The 20,790-nt window shown below is 45.4% G+C and overlaps 2 long non-coding RNA genes across 2 annotated transcripts; one reads left to right on the forward strand and one right to left on the reverse strand.

The window, feature by feature from the left end:
- Positions 1-15,302: 15,302 nt before the first annotated feature.
- On the reverse strand, positions 15,303-16,553 carry LOC135387402 (uncharacterized). The gene is made up of 3 exons (XR_010421095.1): positions 16,458-16,553; positions 16,034-16,149; positions 15,303-15,457 (listed from the first exon to the last, which is right to left on the reverse strand). It is a non-coding gene; the product is annotated as an uncharacterized LOC135387402 (long non-coding RNA).
- Positions 16,554-17,511: 958 nt separating this feature from the next.
- On the forward strand, positions 17,512-18,268 carry LOC135387403 (uncharacterized). Its single transcript, XR_010421096.1, has 2 exons — positions 17,512-17,562; positions 18,197-18,268. It is a non-coding gene; the product is annotated as an uncharacterized LOC135387403 (long non-coding RNA).
- Positions 18,269-20,790: the final 2,522 nt, after the last annotated feature.

Genomic DNA, 20,790 nt, shown 5'->3' on the forward strand with positions numbered 1-20,790 from the left:
ACGATATCATTTGAGATGATGGTTGGTTAGGAGCGTGCTATGCGGTGAAGTTCATTTTTAAGAGTGTGGGCATCGTCACGACTATAGCCAAAAAAAGAAAAAGGAACAAAAAAAGAACTTCACCGCATAGCACGCTCCTAGCCCACCATCACCTCGAATGATATGGTTATCTGTCATGATTTGTTGATAACGGGAGGCGTACGCCTGTTACGCCATGTACAGCATAAGTGCCACAAAAAAGGCGTACGCCTCCCATTTTCAACAAATCAGCGGGCTTAATCGTCGTTACAAGCTAACGAGAAGCGGGGAATTCAAAAAGGCGGGCGGGAAATTTAAAAAGTTGGGCACGTGATAAAACATGTGCACGGCGCTCTTCGCGCTATACGTGAAGGCCGTGGTACACGTCACGCGAAATGTGTCACGTGCCCACCTTTTTGAATTTCCCGCCACTCGTTAGCTTGCAACGACCGTAACGACGATTAAGCCCGCTGATTTGTTGAAAATGGGAGGCGTACGCCTCTTTTGTGGCACTTATGCTGTACATGATGAAGCGATGAAGCGATTAAGCCCCCTGGGCAGATTACGGTATCATTCGAGATGATGAATGGCTAGGAGCGTGCTATGCGGTGAAGTTCATTTTTAAGAGTGTATGCGATGAAGGTTTGCTTTCAAGTAGCGCATAAGTCATTTTTAACACCCTGTTTTCTCTCTATAAAACTCTAATGTAGGCTATTAAAATGCGCCATGAGAAGTAATTCAGCCAAAAAAGTCATAATTATCGGAGAAATTGAATTTAAAGTACACACCGCAAAAAGCGACCGTGCGCAATGGTGCTGGAGAGGAGTACCAGCCTGTGACCACAGGGGTGACACAAACCCGCCATTGTTGTAACTACCCTGAAGCGGGTGCTTTTGGCAAAACTGCCATCTTGTCCTGGTCGCACGTCATAGAAAACGTCATTTTGAGGTCATATGACTTTGTTTACATGTCGTTTTGCCGCTTACCGAGATATTTTCGCCGTCATAACACCGAGAGATGACCGTATTTTGCCAGCGTAAGCTATGTGGTGCTTCTTCCGCAACATGGTAGCCCATTTCACCTTAGTTTAAGTACATCGCATCGGCTCGGTAAGTCTTAACGCGTGGTCGTCATCACATCTTTGGAAGTTGTGAACAATACGAGGCTTTATGTGTAAAACTGCGCGTTTTATTGCGAGATTATCGGATAACAATAATTACCGTGATCGAAAAACATACAAAACGTCGTCCAGAAACAACAACCGCATTGTTTACAAACGGTTTGGCCGCCGATCGCGGGCGCCGCCATCTTTAAGGTCACGTGCGCCTTGACGTTTGCTGTGACGTGCGACCAGGACCTGTCCAGGATATACTGCGTTCGCCCAGCACGCTTTCGTCTACGGAGCAATACATTGGATGCCACCCCTGTGCCTGTGACCTTGCGCTGAGGCTACACCAGCCGCCGGCTCTAAAGCGAAACGCACCGCCTCGAAACTATTGTCGCCACCGGCGTGCCAGCTCGGAAGATCTCTGATTGGCTGCTCATTATATGTATAAATATTTGGATGATCATTGGTCTCCGAGAACTGGCGTCAGTTTCCTTCGTGCTGATTGGGCGAGAGTCATTTGATTGAGGCGCGTGTATCCAAACGGTCGGTCGAACGGAGGAGAAAGAAAAACGACAGAGGAAACATCGCGTTTGTCCGGCCACACGTGTTCTCTCGGACTTCGAACTGCAACCGTTGTGCACGCAGACGCTAGGGGTAGTTTGAGGGTTTTGAATGCTTTGGATTTAGATTGTGGCGAACTGCTAATGTGAGAACGGAATGGCACATCCACCTGATCATCACAACAGCGGGAAGACGAACATGACATGGAATCCCTGCACCTCCAAAGGACGCAGAAATCGTCAGAGAGGAAGTCTGCACTCTTTCCGACGTACTGCAGGTGAACGGTAGGACAAGTTTGATTACTTTTTTGTGAACGAAGGAAGTGTGGAAACCTACGTTCCCACAACCTCGGGGCGTCAGCCCGTCCGTTCCGCGCGCGAAGGAACAAGCAGCACAACAGATTCAATCAGAACACATACAGGTTTATTTTACCTTCAGCCGTCGAGACAAAGCCAAGCGAAAAATGGTTTCCACAACTGGCGCCCAACGTTTTGGGTTCGGGCTCGTCTGTTCCGTGGCGGGGAACACGCGGCACTGTTTGTTCCCCGCTGGGAATTGAAGCTGTCCCTTGGCAATAAACCTGGTATGTTGGTTTGAATCTCTGTTGTGCTGCTTGTTTCTTCGCGCACGGAACGGACGGGCTGACGCCCCGAGGTTGTGGGAACTTAGGTTTCCACAGAAGTAATGCAGGTTTACCACGTTAAGTGTATTACGTACAACATTTACGAGTCACTCGGTACGTTAGCGGCGTTTCATTGTGCAGTGCATTGCCGTAACTTGTACGTTTCTGATATGCCCTAATCAAACTATGTGTGGTCATGCTAGTTGCTCCTCATGCACGTCGCAGCCGTTCATTCACTGTGATCTACGATCATTCGTGACAAATGCGCTTTGGTGTTCAAATACGAAATCAAGATCGATTGCCTATCATAGCAGTGATTTTCGTGCAGTTACGGATCATCAATAGATCTTTTTTTTTTGTTTAGTTCTCCCGTAGCCGTCGGCAACGACGACGCACATAGCTCAGCATTGGCTTCTGAACTGCCCTTCGATGTCGAAGCACCTAAAGCTCCAGTGAAGCCTGTTACAAGACGTAAAAAGATACTGTAGCTTTTTCGGGGCAGTTCCCGAGGACAAATAAACTTGATTTGTCATACACCATCGCTTTTTGATTGACTGCTTTGGGACAGCATAATCGTTGCTCTACAGCAATCGCCGAAGACAAACAGACGAGGCTGGGGGGTAGGGGGGACGAGAGGAGCGACGAAAAACCAGAGGATAGAAGGGGGAAGAGGTTGAGTAGGGAGGTCGGTCTGCGCATGCGCACTGGGCCCCAGCTTTTTCCCGCGCTGCAGCTCGGGGACGCTGTGAGTGGCTCCTGGAGATCACGTGGTTTGGGCGCCCGCCATTTTCCCTGGACCAAACGGGAGCTTCCGGCGGATGGCTACACCATCGGCGCCCGGTGATTGGTTCACATTACCGTCTGCTAGTCAGCTTTTCAGGGCTCTGAAAAAGCATTGTCCACAGAGAAACTCTCACGGGACCATGAAATCCTCCATGCTCAGAGTCCCCCTTTCCATTTCTAATTGCCCCCTGAGGGAGCAGGTTTACCGACTATAAAAGAAGAAAGCCCTCATGCACAAAAAAGAAGACTGGCATTGACCTCGACTGACCGCCCGGACGTTATGACGTCATAGGTCGTCAATGTCCTCCTTGTTACACCCCGGGAAGCGAGTTGGAGTGAACGATCTCGGCTGTGTTTGTGTACGTTCCTTTTCTGATTTTTTTTTTGTAAAAAACTGCAGGCATAAAAGCATAAAAAATGTGCTGTTCGGCAAATTGGCGCACATACTTTCATCAGATGTCTTAAACTGAAAATATTTTGGATGGCCCTCTGCAGTCCTTTAAGCGTGTAGTTTGCAGCTCCTAGGTCACGCGACTGCGAGGTGCTGGGATCAAACCACACCACAGGCTGTGCCGTCTCAGGTTTTCCCGGATTTTTCTAGACGGATGACAGCACAGTTCATCCGGAAGTGTGCCCGGGAGGCGTGCTAACTGTCCTGTCTATACCACTCCTCCCCCAGGACTGTCGTCTGTATACACCACTCAAAGCCTCAGTTGCTTCGTTGTGTTAATAATAAGAAGAAAAAACTTTTATATGAACTGGTCAGTTTGTTCGGCTGCTCAAAACGTGCTGATAGGGCTAACAACTGTTATTACACAACTAAAGCCGGTAAGAAATTTTTGTCACACCACAGACGCCACAGGAACACGATCTAATACTCTTGCTATGTTACTGCTTTTAAAGGCAGTGTGAGATTGAGTGATTGATTGATTGAGATATAAAAAATATGGATATGGATATGTGAGATAAGCTGGCTACTCCAATTTATTTATTTATTTATTTATTTATTTCCACATTGAGTGCTCACAAACAGCTGTTAGGCCTTTGATAGCGGTGCACTATAAGTACATAAAGAACAAGACAGAAATACAAATTTACAAATGCAAACAAACAATCTAGTGGTAAGCGAACAAATTAAACGCTACAGAAATGCAACATGCGCTTGAGAGTGATACTGAATTGGCATTAAAAATGTCTACGTGATTGTTTCTCGTTGTGTAAACATTAAAAGTTATCTGCATCCTTGATATTGGGCAGCATTTGTCTAGAACAGTGAGATAAAAAGGACGAACAGTGCGCGTTTGCCTCGGCGGAGCATGCAAATTTACAAAACTAAGCAGCAAGGAAGAGGGAACTGATCCGTGAATAAGCTTGCTTAAGAACATTACGTCGTGGCATAGCCTCCTGCGCTCAAGCGAGTGAATGCAAAGTCTTGATAGCATAATAGCATACGTATAATAGAACCTACGATAGTAAAATCTATCGTACGATCAATCCAACAAACCTTCCTTGAACGCGTTCTATGCTCGATGATACCGTTGATGAAACTGACACACACACACATAAACGGGATGATGATGTGGTGGGTCATTCTCCGCCGTTATGGCGGGACGTTGCCCCAAACTGAATTCCGCACAACAGATGTGAATTCTAATTTGGTTCGGTCTAGGGAGAAATAAGGTTTCACTATACAAGGAATATTTGAAAATTCTCTGGACACACGATATACCATTCCAAGTGAGCGCAAGGCAGCGCGACAGATGACCTGGATAGGATAACGAAGAGGCAACTGAACAGCAAACTGCACGCCCAAATCCCCGTACAGTTACAACCCTTGAGATAATTTCACCTGTAAGGACATAAGCACGCTCTATACACTGACGCCTCCTTGAAAAAGTAATCATTCGAGTTTTCTTTGGGTTAAGCTCCAGACCATTTACAGCGCACCAGTTTACCGCAGAGCAAGCATCATTTATTTTGTAAATGCGCACAGTCATTAACATTTTCAACAGGACCGAAGATTTTGATATAATCTGCAAACAAAAGTATATTGGAGTGTTTAACTGAGGCAACGATATCATGAATGACGAACAGAATGAACAGAAGTGTTCCGAGCACACTTCCTCGTGGCACTCCAGAGGACGCTGCAAAAGGTCTTGACAAGGCGTCAGGAACTCTGACCATGTTTTGACGTTGCGATAAATAGCTTTCAATGAGCTTGCAATAGGTAGGGCAAAAACCGTAAAGCCTTAGCTTTAGCTAGAGTAAAGCATGGTTCACCTTGTCAAACACTTTACGCGTGTCAAAATATATAGCATCCAGTTGCCCACGGTTATGAACGACTGGGGTGACAACTTGCAAGAAAGTACAGAGGTTTGTTTCAATTGACCTTCCTTGAATGAATCCATGTTGTGATGAGTTTATTTTCGTTTGGACATAGGGATACAAGCACTCATTCATTACTGACAAAGATTTTTGAAAAACAACACACCAGTGACACGGGGCGAAAATTATTGGTTACGTGCGAGTCACCACCTTTAAGGATTGGGACGACAACAGAACACTTCCAAGGAGTGGGAAACACCCCATGCGACAGTGAAATATTAAAAATGTGGCATAAAATTGGAGATAACACGTCAGCACATCCTTTGACAATAAAAGCAGGAACACCGTCAACCCCAGCAGTGAGCTTCTGATCATGCTCAAAACTCCATCATTTTCTATTGGAGCACAATGTAAAAATTCACTACACTGAATATTGGATTGGCTCCCAGACACTGAAGATTGTGAATAGAAAGAAGCAAAATAGTCAGCAAAAACGTCAGCCACTGCGTGCTGTTCGTACTGAAACGTACTCGGAACCGTTCCTGAGAGGCGAGCCGTTCATTGATATGTGAAAGTGCGTTTGTGCGATGTGACAGTTTGCATGCGTGTGTATGAAAGAATGACAGACAGATGAACAGATAATATTATTAATTGACGTTATTAGTACGTAGAAGGCGCCACAATGTCCATCGGAAATTTCCTGAATTAAAATTAATTTATTATATTGATTTCAATCAGTTGCTTCCCACACCTTAAAGGAGCTACACTGTTAAAACAGAACTTCACCACATAGCACGCTCCTAACCAACCATCATACTGAATGACATCATTCTGTGTCATGATTTGTTCAAAACAGGGGGGAGGCGCCTATCTGGGACAAGATAATCTGTCCCAGGGGGGGGGGGGGGGGGTGTCGAGGTAGCTTGCCGTTGTTGGCCGCACTCAAGTGGGCATCGTCACGACTATAGCCAAAAAAAAAAAAAGAAACGAAGGTGGGAGAAAGGGGAGTTGAGGACTTCAAAGTGATGTAGAAGCAGGATGACCGGTACTGATGGGACGGAAGCACACTGTAGGTGAGAGGTGCACTAGAGTGGTCTCCCACAGGCTGTCCCAGACAGGCGCCTCCCACCTGTTTTGAACAAATCATGGCACAGAATGATATCATTCGGTATGATGGTTGGTTAGGAGCGTGCTATGTGGTGAAGTTCTGTTTTAGCAGTGTATGAACTGTACCAAGCGAGCTTGGCTCCTCCAAAGCCAGCCTCCAGCCTCCAGCCTCCAGCCTCCAAACGGCGATTTCAACGTGTTGTCTGTGACACCTTTTGTATAGGTGAATTTGATAGGTGTGTATCTTCAGCACATAGAAGGAGGAGGAGGGAGGAGGAGGAGTGTCGTTAGGAGGAACCCGAGAGGTCTGCCTGCCTGATTAGGCGGCATGTTTCTCGGGAAGGGAAAGGTGGTGGAGAGGAGGAGAGGAAAGGGTGAAGTGGAAGACCGAGCGGAATCCGCTTGGGGGGAGGATAGCTGCGTCCATGGGCCGACTTCAGGGGAACTGTGCCGGCATACGCCTATTACACATCTGAGGGAAACCCAGGAAAAACACCAGACGGCACAGCCGGCCCGCGGATTCGAACCGCGGACCTCCCAGTCTCCAAGCGCACGCGTTACCGCAGCGCCACCGGAGCTGGTCAGCACATAGCACGCTCCCAGCCAACCATCTTCCCGAAAGACAACGTTCTCGCCCATGATTTGTTGATAACGAGAGGTGGAGCCTAATATGCATTGTTATGCACGGCTACAAAATTGGCTACGCCTCCCGTTTTCAACAAATCAGAGACGAGAACGTTGTCATTGGGGATGATGGTTGGCTTGGAGTGTGCCATGTAGTGAAGTTTATCTTGAAGAGGGTAAAGGCAGAACGTTGTGTGTACCTCCGCGTTGGCGTCTGATTGGGTACTGCAATTCTTCAGATGACGTAACGATGGATTGAGATATCTGGACGGCGGTGCGTCTACTCGCCCGAATACGAAAGAAAGTGCGTTTTTGTATTATCGCTGCACAAGTTATAAAGGAGAAGAATTGAACAATAAATTGTAAATAGAATTACGAAGCGTAGAAGCGCAATATCACATCTATTAAACCCGTAACTAAATACATGCAGATACCTTACCTCCTTCTTTCATACTTTAAAGGAGTACAGAGGGCCACCCAAAATATTTTTAGCTTAGGACATCTGATGAAAGTATATGCGTCAATTTGCCGAACCGCACAAAAGGTTTTGACGGATACAGTTTTTCTTTTCTTTTTATAGAAAGAACCGTACACAAACACAGCAGCGCTCGTTCACTCTCGACTCTCCCCCCACCCCCGGGGGGGTGTAACAAGGAGGAGAAGGACGATCTATGACGGAATAATGTCTGCGCGGTCAGTCGACGTCAGCGCCTGTGTTCTTCTTTTTGTGCATGCGAGCTTTCTTCTTTTGTAGTCGGTAAACTTGTTCCCTTAGGGGGGGGGGGGGGAGGGATTAGGAACTGCAAGGGTGACCGTGGGCATGGAGGATTTTATTGTCCCGCCGGAGTTTCCCTGTGTGCAGTGCCTCTTCAGAGCCCTGATTAGCTGACTAGCAGACGATACTCTGAACCAATCAGCGAGCACAGACGGTGTAGCTTCAGCGCAAGGGCACAGGCTGGTGCTCGTCTCCACCACCGTTGCGCACGGTCGCTTTTTGCGGCGTACTTTAAATTCAATTTCTGCGATAATTATGACTTTGTGGGGCGAATTACTTCTCATTGTTCATTTTACTGGCCTAGGTAACAGTTTTATAGAAAGAAAACAGGGTGTTGAAATGACTTCTGTGCTACTTTAAATGAATGGGCAAAGAGGTCCATCGCGCTCCGCCATCTTTAGGCCCATAAAGAAACAGCGTGTTCATTGAACCATCAGATGCACGCACAACTGCTTATATTCTGCGTCGAGCCAAGGATTTCGGCGCGCCAAAACTCTCCGCTAATCGACAGAGCAAAAATGACGCATTATCTCTTAGCCCTATCACCAAGACAATATCCGGCACCTTTTCACCATTGACTGGCGCGCAGATGCTTCTCACTCTCACCCTTCTTTGTGCGGATTCAGCCGAGCCCGGCAACAATGTGTATCTCCGTCCTGATACAGTTTCGCAAACAGACGTCCGGGCCCAATGCAACCTCACTTGCCGCTTCTCGAGCGATTCCTTTGTTGGCTTCCGGCCGCCTTTTCGCAAAACGTCAGCTGTCGCAATGAGAGCATTGAAGGGCCTTCGCAGGATGGGACCACTCCACCCTGAGGCAGACAGTGGGAGACACTCAGCCAAAGTCGATCATTCTGATACATTCATTTACATACGTGGAGACAGTTATAACTCCCTCCATCGCTTGTCCTGGATGAGACAAGAAGGCAAAGCAAGCTGGAAGCCTATGTCACATGTGGATTATTGTGAATGGGCACTACCGTTTCTTGATATCGAGTTGCGAAGGTGCAGTAGGTGGAAGAAGTGTGGAACGCGAAATTTTTTTATCGAAAGTCAATGTTTGATGTTGAGTACAGCGTGTTCTTCTTTCGGTGCGTGCCTTTTGCGTAAGTAATGAAAGCGCTTTGGGTACGCAAACTCTTGCGCGCACACACATTTTCGTACAATGAAACCCCTGATTTCACTGTGTGCGGTTTTTAGAAAAGGTCGGGATTTGGTTACGCATGTTATCCTATGATGCAGCTGTCCCTAACAGTTTTCTTTTTTTTTTTTTCTACTACGGCTGTACATATAACTGGAAAGAAGAGAGTCTTACTATAGGGGTAGAGGGATACCAGTAGAAGCGGTACTTACGTCCCTGGAACAGTCTACAAGTGCATGTTGTTGTTTTTAAGTGTTGAGAGAGGTCAGCCAATATTTGGCTTGCTACTCTTCAAAAAAGAGAAAAGAAAAGTATACGTATGAATTGCTGACCTCTACCTCATATCGCTTACCGAGATGCGGTTAACAACAGCGAGTAGTAACACAGATCACCACAAAGCGGGGCTCGAAGGACATCACAGACACAAGGGGCGTGGCCGGAGCGGGATAATGCGTCCCTATCGTTGGTGTGAGTTTGAATCCTACCACCGGCTGCACTGTCTGAGGTTTTCCGGAAGACTTTGCAGACAAATGTCGTCACAGTTCCCCTGAAGTTGGCCCAGGACGCGTACTAGCTTCCCTGTCCTCCCCTCCTTCCTTCTGTCCTCTCTCACATCCTCTCTACGCCGCTTATAGCCACAGGTGCTTCGCGGCGCTAACACGGAACTAAAAAACGGACACACAGAGGAGACCCGTGTGTGTGTCTTTCTCTCTTTCTCCCTCTCTCTCTCTCTCTGTTTTCCGCGCGCTGTCTTTCCATTTACAATGACAATATACCAAATAGCCCAACTGAACACAGTTGTGAGCATCTGCTCGTAAGGAGACAAGGCACACTGCTTGGTTGCTTCTCAACGGTACATTGCACTGGTGCGGTGAAAGCACGCTTTACAGGAGACCGAAACGTACGGACGAACCGACTGATCAATTTATTTGTTTATTTAGCAATACTGCGAGCCCATCTCGGCCCCAAGCAGGTGTCATCACAATACTCAAAAGTAAGCACAACAATACGCAACTAGCAATGACACTAAAAAGAAAAAAAAGAGAAAGACTAAACATAATACAAGATACGCAAAACAAGGCCTATGTGAGCAGCGTGTGAATGGCATTAACAAATCCGATTACAGAATCAATGGATACAATATTGGACGGCAACCTGTTCCACTCTTCTATTGTGCGGCAAAAGAAATGATATTTAAACGTATCACAAGATAAGGGATAATAAGTAATAATGAAGGAATATTGCGTTGTGGTTGAGTCTTGCTGACTGGCGTGCAGGTGGGAAAAGGTACGTTTTGGGACCGATACCGAGACGGTTATTACGAATTAGGTAAAAAAATTTCAACCTCTGTATTTTTCTTCTGACCTGCAATGACTCTAGGTGTGCCCGTTGCAACAATGCCGAACAAGGCGTTGTTCCTATCAAATTGAGTCTGTATATTTGTATTTTGACTAAATGAACCTAGCGGATAATCTTTGAACACGTTCGAGTATGTCAATGTGTCTATTTGCGAACGGATCCCATACAACTGCGGCGTACTCTAGTATGGGGCGTATGTATGTTCTATAGGCCGTTAACTCAACACCCGGCGGAGCATGTCTTAGGCTCCTTCTGAGTGAACAGAGCTTCCTAAATGAAGACCTGCAGATGTTCTCAATGTGGTTATTCCAACTTAAATTTGACATTATCGTTACTCCCAGATATTTAACTTCGTCAACCTGTTGAAGCATCCTGTTGTTAATGTGATAAGTGAACTCTGTGATCTGCCTCTTATTACTTATAGTCATGAACACTGTCTTATTAGAGTTAATCCTCATTCCCCACATGTCTCACCAGTCTGCAACCCTTGCAAGGTTGTCATTTAAAAGCAATGCGTCACTGGGGGATGAAATCTCGCAGTAAATTACACAGTCATCGGCAAACAATCTTATCAGTACGTTGTTATTTATGACCTCTGTAATATCATTAACATAGATCAGGAACAGCAAGGGCCCTAATACCGAACCCTGCGGCACGCCTGATAGCACACTCAATTCACCGGATTTTGCGTTAGATATATCAACTTATTGACAGCGGTTTCTCAGGTAGGCAGACATCCAGTTCGTAACCTTGTTTGATAACCCTATTATTTTAAGTTTATAAATAAGTTTTGAGTGAGGGACGGTTTCAAATGCCTTTGCCAGGTCTAAGAAAATGGCATCTATTTGTCCTTTCTGATCGATCGCAGCAGCGAAGTCATGGGTTGTGACAACAAGTTGGGTGACAGTTGAAGCCTTTTGGCGAAAACCATGTTGAAAGCTTTTAAGCAGGCCGTTAGCTTCCAGGAATGAAATTATGTGTTTGTATAGAATATGTTCGAATAATTTGCAACATGTGCTGGTAAGTGAGATCGGCCTGTAGTTCTGTACAAGCGTCCTGTTTCCTACTTTATGAATGGGGACCACCCTTGCACACAACCAATCGTTGGGCAAGGTTGCAGAATCAAAGGAACAGCGAAAGATAATGCAAAGATGCTTTGAGGCCCATTGAGCATATATTTTTAAGAACGTGTTCGGAACGCCGTCAGGCCCTGCGGATTGCTTTTGTTTAAGATTCAATAAGATTTGTAAAATTCCATCCTCTGATATTGAAACGTCAGACATTGATGACTCTGCCCCTAACCCGCACTGAGAATCATACTGATCAGGGTTCGAAAAGACCGATTGGAAGTAGGAATTGAAATGGCAAGCAATGGCCTGCCGGTCGGGCACCAGTTGACCGTTTATCGTGATTTTGTCTATTACGTCCTTAGTTGGCCAGAGGCATTTCGAAAATTTATTTGGTGATTCTTTCATAAAGTTTGGCAAAGTGACGGAAAAGAATGTTGTTCTGGCATCAGACAGTTTTTGTCTCAACAGCCATGAAAGGCTGTCTATTTGAGATCTCCGAGCGTTCGAGCTGCGCCTCCTGCGTTTTAACCGTCTTTTTATATTTGCAGTATTTCCCTAATAATCCAAGGGTGTCTGCGGTAAATCCTCTTCCAATATATATCGCATCCAACAATAGACATGGAACGCATTCTGGAATTAAGCACCGCCTTATCAGACAACATAAGCATGGCATACTTCTGCAAAGCGACAAAGGGACGGCAGTTAAGCTTCGTGATTATTAAAAATAAAGGCAACTCAAATCGCAAGAAATGAAGCATATCTACAGAGAAACCAAATCTGAGGAGACATCATCTCCGATTTTAAACAGACGTCCAGCGAAAGAGAATGTATTGTTGTAGAGAAGACGCCTAAAATTTATCTCGAAATTATTATCTCGAAAAAAACGAAATTTATCTCGTGTTCGACCACGCGTTGCTTGCCCGACACCGGATGTCCGTGCTAACCGCCCGTGCAGCACCATCTGTATATATAGAGGAATTATGTTTTCTTCTTGGCATATAGTTTTGGTCTCGCTGACGTTGCAACAAGCATGAACAGCAGAACGGTCACGGAGTTAAGGCCTACGTCGCACTTTCAAACAAATCGGTATTCCTGAGAAAAAGTCTTCGGGACATAATCAATAAAGAAAGCTAAGCCACCTGTGCTACATCCTCCGCAGTAAAATAAGTATCACAAAAGACAGTTCTACACAACCGTCGGAATGCGATGGTTGCTACGCTTTGTGGAGAAAGCAGCGGTTAGCAACGGTCGGTAAATACCATTAGAAGCCGTAGTACGCGAGCACCAACATCAACATCATCGCCTATCACATCACTGTCCTTTATACCTCATCAACATTACATCACAGCCATCATTCAACTTCAACATCAACGTTACATTATGTCACAGCTCTTCCTTCAACATAACATCATATCACGAACATCACTCAACAACACATGACTCTGCAAGATGTGGTGGTGAATGACGGCCATGAAGCGTGAATTTTTCGACCTATGTTGTGCAGTTCAGTCTCCAAGAGTAATGGCGCGTTTCACGTAAACACTTCTTCCACAGACAAAGTGCCCCATTTAAGCCCGTTTTAACCAACGGGTGCGGTTGATAGATGTCTGTGACGATTATTAGATAATCGTCAGGATTACTATGATCTGCAGAGCACGCTGGTTACTATCATACACAGAGTACTGCAGATAGAATCCAAAAATTGTGTGTTGTCGACTTCGTGAGCACGGAGTCGATTATTGTTAGCAGCATCTGGCTAGGTGTTTCCAAAATGATGAGTTACAACATTTTGGGGGCTCGAAGAGTTATTGAGTTGGCAGAATATTACAGCGTCATTACGATTCTTATAAATACTCATTAGTGCTAAACTGTAAACGCCGACCCGCATGTGAGCGTCATGTCAAGCCCATGCAGTTGCCCATTACAATGCAAAATGTCTTAAAAGCATCGAAATTATTCAGTGCACAACTGTGGTTCACAGTGCTAACATGCAGTGCTACCACCCCTCTTTTTTCCCCCCTTCTCCCATGTCTGAAACCAACTTCCCTTCTCCTCCCCTGGTGACAACCCCTCTCCCGTTTGTCCACTTCATTTTGCTGACAAACGCACTCGCAGCCAAATTACGCTCACCGCGTCATTAAGCATCAAGCAAGAGTATAGCTCGAGGTTCGAACCCCATTGCCATGAGGGGATGGTGAACCCTGCCCCACAGCATTCTTTACCCCGAGCGGGGGCCCCAACGACAGACGGGACACGCTTCAGTGAGCCCTGTCTGCTCAAATAGGGGTATTCTTCTTCCTGCCCCGTATATGTTTTTGATCGTGTGTTTCGCAAGAGATATTGGTGACAGAGATATGGGCGTTGTTCCTATCAGTTATGGCTGTCGACTTGGCGATACTCGGAACTCGTCATGGGTTTGTATTGTGGGAGGCACGCACGCGAGAAGGAAACAAATACAGCATTCAGGAGGAAAGGCAAGGATGTGGTTGACACGAAGGTTCGCGGTATTTTTGTCGGCCAGAAAGTTAATAGGGAGTTTTAGAATAGCGGGCTCAAGAGCTTTGCGTTCCGCGAGAAATAGCGTTATCGCCACCGCGCATGTCCAGAACGTAAACTCAGCTTTAACGTTTTGCGCGAGCTCGCTATTTATTGGAAATTGCAGGGCCACGCAAAGCTGCCTTCGCGGCTTGGCGTTCCTCTCACGGCCGATGAGAAACTGCGTGAGCATTTTGAACATGGCTGGAGGCGCAACGTAATCCAAAAGTAATTGCAAGCAATTCACAAGAAAACCATGAGTTATCTTACGATAGCGTCTATTTTTATTAGGAAAAACAAAACGTGCTTAGAAAAAGTAATTCCTCCGTGCGTGCGTGCGTGCGTGCGTGCGTGCGTGCGCGTGTGTGTGTGTGTGTGCGCGCGCGCGCGTGCGTGTGTGTGTGTTTCATTCATTCTTTTTGAAGTCTTCACCTGCAGCCGTAACGCGCTGCACACGGCGGACGCAGGGCAGCAGCTTTGAGTCACGGCAACACTATAAGCAATGTGCGGACAGACCGGTTGCGTCCAATATAGCGTTTGCGTTTCCAACATACGCTATGCTAAGACTACCCAATATGTATTACTTACAGACTTATGCGAAACCCGCTACTAGTAATTGCGTTACTTGTAATCAATTACACTTTTGAGAAATGTTTCGAGTAATGAATCAGTTACTTTTCTGAGTAATCGATTGCTCAGTAACTGGTTACTTTTCCAGCACAGATTAACTTATCTTTCAGATGTTCTGCCCCAAGTCAAGCCCCTCGCGCCTTCAGCCTTTGTTGGATCGTTCTACTATAGCAAGCGGAGGTAACAACGTTCCGGAATTTCAGGATCTCCCTTCCTAATCTCTTCCTACACCAGTGTGGTGGTACCTGAGGCTTTGGAGGTTTAGTGGGTAACATCTCATTACGGCCGAAGTCTCATTACGGCCCGAGTCTCATTACGGCCGAAAGTCTCATTACGGCCGAAAATCCTTTAATCCCCAAGTGTCTCGTTACGGCCAAAGTCTCAATACGGCCGAAGGTAGTCTCATTACGGCCGAAGATGTCTCATAACGGCCAAAAAGAAAAAAGAAGCATCCACCATATTAGCTGTGTATATACTGTGTTTTATGCTTTCCAAAATGTGTCCGAGGCGGTGTGCCCCCACAGCTTGTGTCACACACAATGGTTCATGCACACGATATGCGACAGTGTTTCATGCATCCCTCGTGAAAAATGTTTTTATTGTCATATGTGTCACACGATATTTGTATGTGTATGTCTCTCAGTATTCAAGCAACATCCTACTCGTTGGTTCTGTGAGCGAACTGTGTGTGTGTTCTGAAAAGTACTCCACAAGGGAGCCCACTGGGAGCTCCAGGAGCCACATGACCTATGACCATGATCTTCTCCCCCACTAGCTGCCTTCTACAATTTACGTCCACCTGAAATTTAAAAAAAGTACATAAGGCACAGAACAAAATGACATGCTTTTGTTTGATGATGACCATGAGACATATACTGTCAAGCAGACTTTTTTTTTTCCATATATTCAAAACATATTCAAGAATTATGGACAACAATGACAATTACGTCATAATGATGCAGCTGCATAGCCAGGAAAGTATTTCAGGAGGTGTTTTATGAGGCTTGACATGGGGTGGAGGAGTCCCCCTCATCAGTGCTTTACCCAGACCCCCCTAACTTTTTTGCCTGTGCACCCCCTACAGGGGGTGCCCTTGTGATTTCAGCTTCAGATACGTCTGTAATGATATGTTAAGCTGTAATGACGTAACTATAATGATGACCTCCCCCCACAAGTTTTTCCAACACCCCTCTCGAGCACGGGTTTCTGGATAAACCACTGCCCCTCGTTCATTTTCGTGGGGCACTACATTAGGGCTTATGCCACTGCACTGATGTCACAATGTTATAAGTGTGAGTCACTCTGGGCATTCGGAATTCCTCTAAGCTACAATATGTAAATTCAGAATACCCGAAGGGTAAGCATCAGATGTTACCTGCAGGCTTCATGCTGAAACGCGTGTACGCAAAACACTCCCGCCGTGGTGGGCGACATCGTTAGTGTAATCATACACGCAAGGCAATTGAGGGCACATGGAGTAGTGGCAGCAACCTGAAAACGATAGATTTTCTTGTTATATATGAGTAATCAGAAATATACATTCCCACATGTTTCGTTTTGTCGTTTGCAGGAAGCGCTAGTAAGGGAACAGCACTTGGTTGGTCACATGCAAGCCACAATGCGAAAGGTGCCGATATTTCGATTACGCGATCAAAAATTAAAAGTCTACAACCATGCACACTTCCCCACGCAACTACTTCCCCAGCGTCGTGAGGCACGACACCCATGACATGACACCATGTATTCACGTATAATGTAATGTGAAATGATATGCAGGAATGAAAAAGATGCCAACATACCTGAAATCCAGTGTCCCATAAGCTTGATTCGATTTTCTGGCAGCTACCATGAAGAGCAAATGCACGATTCACAAGTTTCGTTTCGCCATTTTCATTGCTGTTAATTTCGCAAACGCCAAGCAATCCCACGTGACCTCCTTTGGATCAGTGAAAAGTGAAAATTACTCGCGTCATGAACATATATGTTCATCTCAGCGCAAATCACGTTTTGCATGCTATAAAAGGGAGGGGGGATAAATACTCTTCCTTTCGTGTTTTGATATCTTGTTGTTTTGCTACTCTCACTTTGGAGGTCGGATGGTGTCTGGCAACGTTGGGTACCTCGTTTCTTGTGTGAGCGAGTGGTTGCTGTTTACGACGTGTTGATATATCGATTTGTAGTGCTGTAATGTGCAAATTAGCGGACTTTATAGCGGCTCTCTATTTTCCGTCGTTGTCTTTCGAGCAGCGCCTGTTGTTTCGGTAAAAATCGAGTTGAATGAATCGCCACAGCCCCAACGTATATCGCGCAGTGTTGACCAAGTCCAGCAGGAATTCTGGTGAGTAATGCTTTCGTAGATTGTCTGGATTAGTAGTGTGCTGTCCGCACATAGTTGGATTCTCATACGAGTAATTTAAATGAATCAAAACAGCCGAAGTGCCTGTAATAGATGTAACTCGGTATCTGTTCGTAGGTTTGCGTTGTTTCTAGTTGGTTGCGCGTTTAGGAACAACAAATTTATTCGAAGACGATAAGATACCGACAATGCATCACCGTACAGCAGCATTTACTCGTATCATTGTGAGCCATATTTAATTTGTTAAAATTTGTCGTCGTATTTGTTCAAAAATAAAAGCGCAAGTCGGCGTACTTGAATTGATCTCCTTGAACTGCTTACGTCGAACGTCTGCAAATGTTGTACTTATGTGCCTTCGCGGACCATACTAGGCACAAAAGCATATCTGATTAGAATAAATACTTCAAGAGGAAGTCATTCAAATACATTGTTATTTATAGCTGGTTTTCCATTCCAGGCATGGTATGTGGCTGCACGGAGGATTCCGAAAAGAAAAACAACAACATGGCTAATAGGATGTTGCTGCCCAGGGAGTCCTGGCCGAAGAGGTGAGCTGTTAAGATCATCATAAGGTTCTGTTGTGAAGTGAGAAATTTTGTAGTAGTGCACGAATGTTAATTAGTGCACTACCTTTATAAAAAAGAAACCAGAAATGGAAAGTTATGCATGCATCATTTCATGAATTGTAATGTATCACTATTTGATATTGACAACAACAACAACAACTTTATTTTCGGCCTTGGAGAGTGGGGAGTTTCATCGCAACAGGCGATACTCTACCCCAGTGCTTGGTGGAATGGGGGGAATAAAAGAACGAGCCCCTTTACAATAACGATCGAAGTCCGATGGTGTCCAGAAATGTCAGAAGAGCTTTGAGCGCAGAGCGTTGCTGGGCTGGATTGATATTGACATGTTTCCATTAAAGGAATGAACTACTGAACCTATATTCATATCATGGTCATGCTCTGTGTTTACCTGGAAGTCACATTTTTAAGGCTTGTCATTCTTTTGTCTAGATGAAGATTTATGTTAACCTTGTATGAAATAACAGACACGTATCAACACATGTGCAGCTTGTGCACATTAAAACCAGCCATGTAGAGACAAATGCTTGCGTGTTTTTTTGTTTTTTTTTTTTTTTAATATTCTAGCCTATTCATGGTTGCTCTTCGCTTCTTGCAGGTTTACTCATTCCAGAAGCAAGAATTGTACAATTGTAAGGCGAATGGAAATAAACTGACATCGACTGAGATAGGTGTTCCGTCTTTGCCAGGGACTGTAGGATGGCTCCAAAAGCGTCACAACAAAGCCAATATTCATCTAGCTGTCTACAAGTAGCTAACTCCACATAGTAGCCTGCTTCACAGCAACATCAACACTACCTTGTGGGAGTACACATTACACAATATCTTGCATTGTGCTGTGGTATGATAACATACCGTTTGTCTCGCAATATGTGTATATAAATATGATAAGGGCACAGTGCATGCCTTATACCCTACTGAATATATATCCATACCTGGCTGCGACATTGCATATCAATGCAGGTTACAATACACATTTTCACATTTGGCCGTTATGAGACATCTTCGGCCGTAATGAGACTGCCTTCGGCCGTATTGAGACTTTGGCCGTAATGAGACACTTGGGGATTAAAGGATTATCGGCCGTATTGAGACTTTCGGCCGTATTGAGACATCGGCCGTAATGAGACTTCGGCCGTAATGAGATACAATCGTTTAGTGAGTCATGGGGAAGTTTCACGCAATGTTCTTCCACAGTCGGGACAACGTCTCCCCGGCCGATAAATACAGCAGAGGTACAGATCTACTTTTCCGACGCGTTTTTGTTTTTCGTGTTATTTCAGCTGTTGCGCTGTTGAACCATTCTACCATTCTATTTTTCTTTATTTTTTCTGAGGCACACAAAGACGGGTATAATTTGTGCGAACCCAGAGTAGCGACCGGAGTAACGAGTTACTTTTCTTCTCATTACTCAAGTACATTGTGAGTCGAGTAATTGGTAATGGTAATCAGTTACTTGTTCCGTAGAAGTAATGGTAATGGTAATCAATTACTTTTTCCGTAGAAGTAATGGTAACGGTAATCAATTACTTTTTTCGGGTAACGGGCACTAGTCTGATTGCTTACTGCATAGTTCACATAAGCGAAACGTTATCATGACTAAGGTGGTGTCAATATAATTAAACTACATATACAGAAAAAGACACAATGAACTGTCAGAGTTTTTAAAGGGGCACGAAAGTGCAAAATTTTCACCCAGCGGATAAAAGTTGCCGTTACTTGGAGACGAGCACATAAAAGGAACGGGATTCAGCCGTAGCGTGCTTAGTGATTTACGAGCGAAGGAACCCGCAATTTACGTCTTCCCTCTCCTACTCAAGAAAGCCGACAATGCGGAGCGTGGTTGCATTTGTCGCCGCAAACGGTACATCCAATCATAGCCGAATGTCGTTTGAGACCCATCCGACGCCTCTCCGCATTGTAATGCTAATTGAACCAGCAGCATGGCCGAGTGGGCTAAGGCGTCCGCTCGTTGGTGGTAGCCAAGGTCGTGCTGAAGACTGGGAGGTGGTGGGTTCGAATCCTACCGCCGGCTGTGCTGTCTGAGGTTTTCCCTGGGTTTTCCGAAGACTTTCCAGACGAATGTCGGCACAGTTCCCCCTGAAGTCGGCCCAGGACGCATACTAATCCCCCTGTCCCCCACTCCTTCCTGCTGTCCTCTCTCCGTCTGTCCACATCTGTACGTCGCTCATAGCCACAGTTGCTTCGCGGCGCTAACACCCAATAAAAAAAAAAGCTAATTGAGAAGGAGCGAGAGAGGAAAATCATTAAGGTTTCTTTCGCTCATAAATTATGAGCGACACTACACTTTTAGAAAGAAGAGGGAGCAGTTACACCTTTTTGAATGTAATAATCGTCACATATGCTGTGCCTAAAAAGTTGTAAAATTGTACCTGCTACCTACGAATGATAGGGTTACCGCTTCTGATTCGGTGAGTGAGGGGGCGTACGCCTTTTTGTAGTAATTTGCATATATGATAATCGCTTTTATCACCCTTTTACACCCTTTATCAGACGCTATGCTGACTTATGTGGTAACTATAGAAGTTACCACCTTTTCACACCTTTTTTTCTTAGAGTGTGCTGATGAACCGCGTTCCTTTTGTGTTCGTCTCAAGGTAACAGCGTGTTTTATTCCACGAGGAGATTTTTTTTCTCTGTGTGTTTAATGGTGATGAAACAGCGCCAGAACACATCACAAAGATAGAGATAGACAAACACAACCGCTGACTTCCAATTAGGTTAATAACAAGAAACAAGCCTGCTTAAATACCTTGCCCCGTCATGCAATCACAACATGCTTATCGGGGGAAGGTATTTAAGCAGCCTTGTTTCTTGTTATTAAACTATAGCTAAAAGTCAGCGGTTGTGTTATCTGTATGCAGTTCCGTGCTCATCAAATCGCGCTCACAGCGGACGTCGAAAAGGCATTCCTACAGATCGCGTTGGACCCATGCGATCGTGACGCACTACGCTTTCTCTGGTATGAGACTACTCCGAAAGCAAGCCAACCTTTGCCTCGAGTCGAGACTTGGAGGATGACACGTGTACCTTTCGGGGCAAAGTCCAGTCCTTTCCTGTTGGCCGCGTCGATTAGACATCATTTGCAGTCAGCTGCGGCACAGTGTCCTGAAACCGCTGCTCTTCTATCAACTCATTTTTATGTTGACGATCTGGTCGTTGCTGTGGAGT

The sequence above is a fragment of the Ornithodoros turicata genome, chromosome 3, assembly GCF_037126465.1.
Source record: "Ornithodoros turicata isolate Travis chromosome 3, ASM3712646v1, whole genome shotgun sequence".
In the NCBI taxonomy this organism is placed as follows: Eukaryota; Metazoa; Arthropoda; class Arachnida; order Ixodida; family Argasidae; genus Ornithodoros; species Ornithodoros turicata.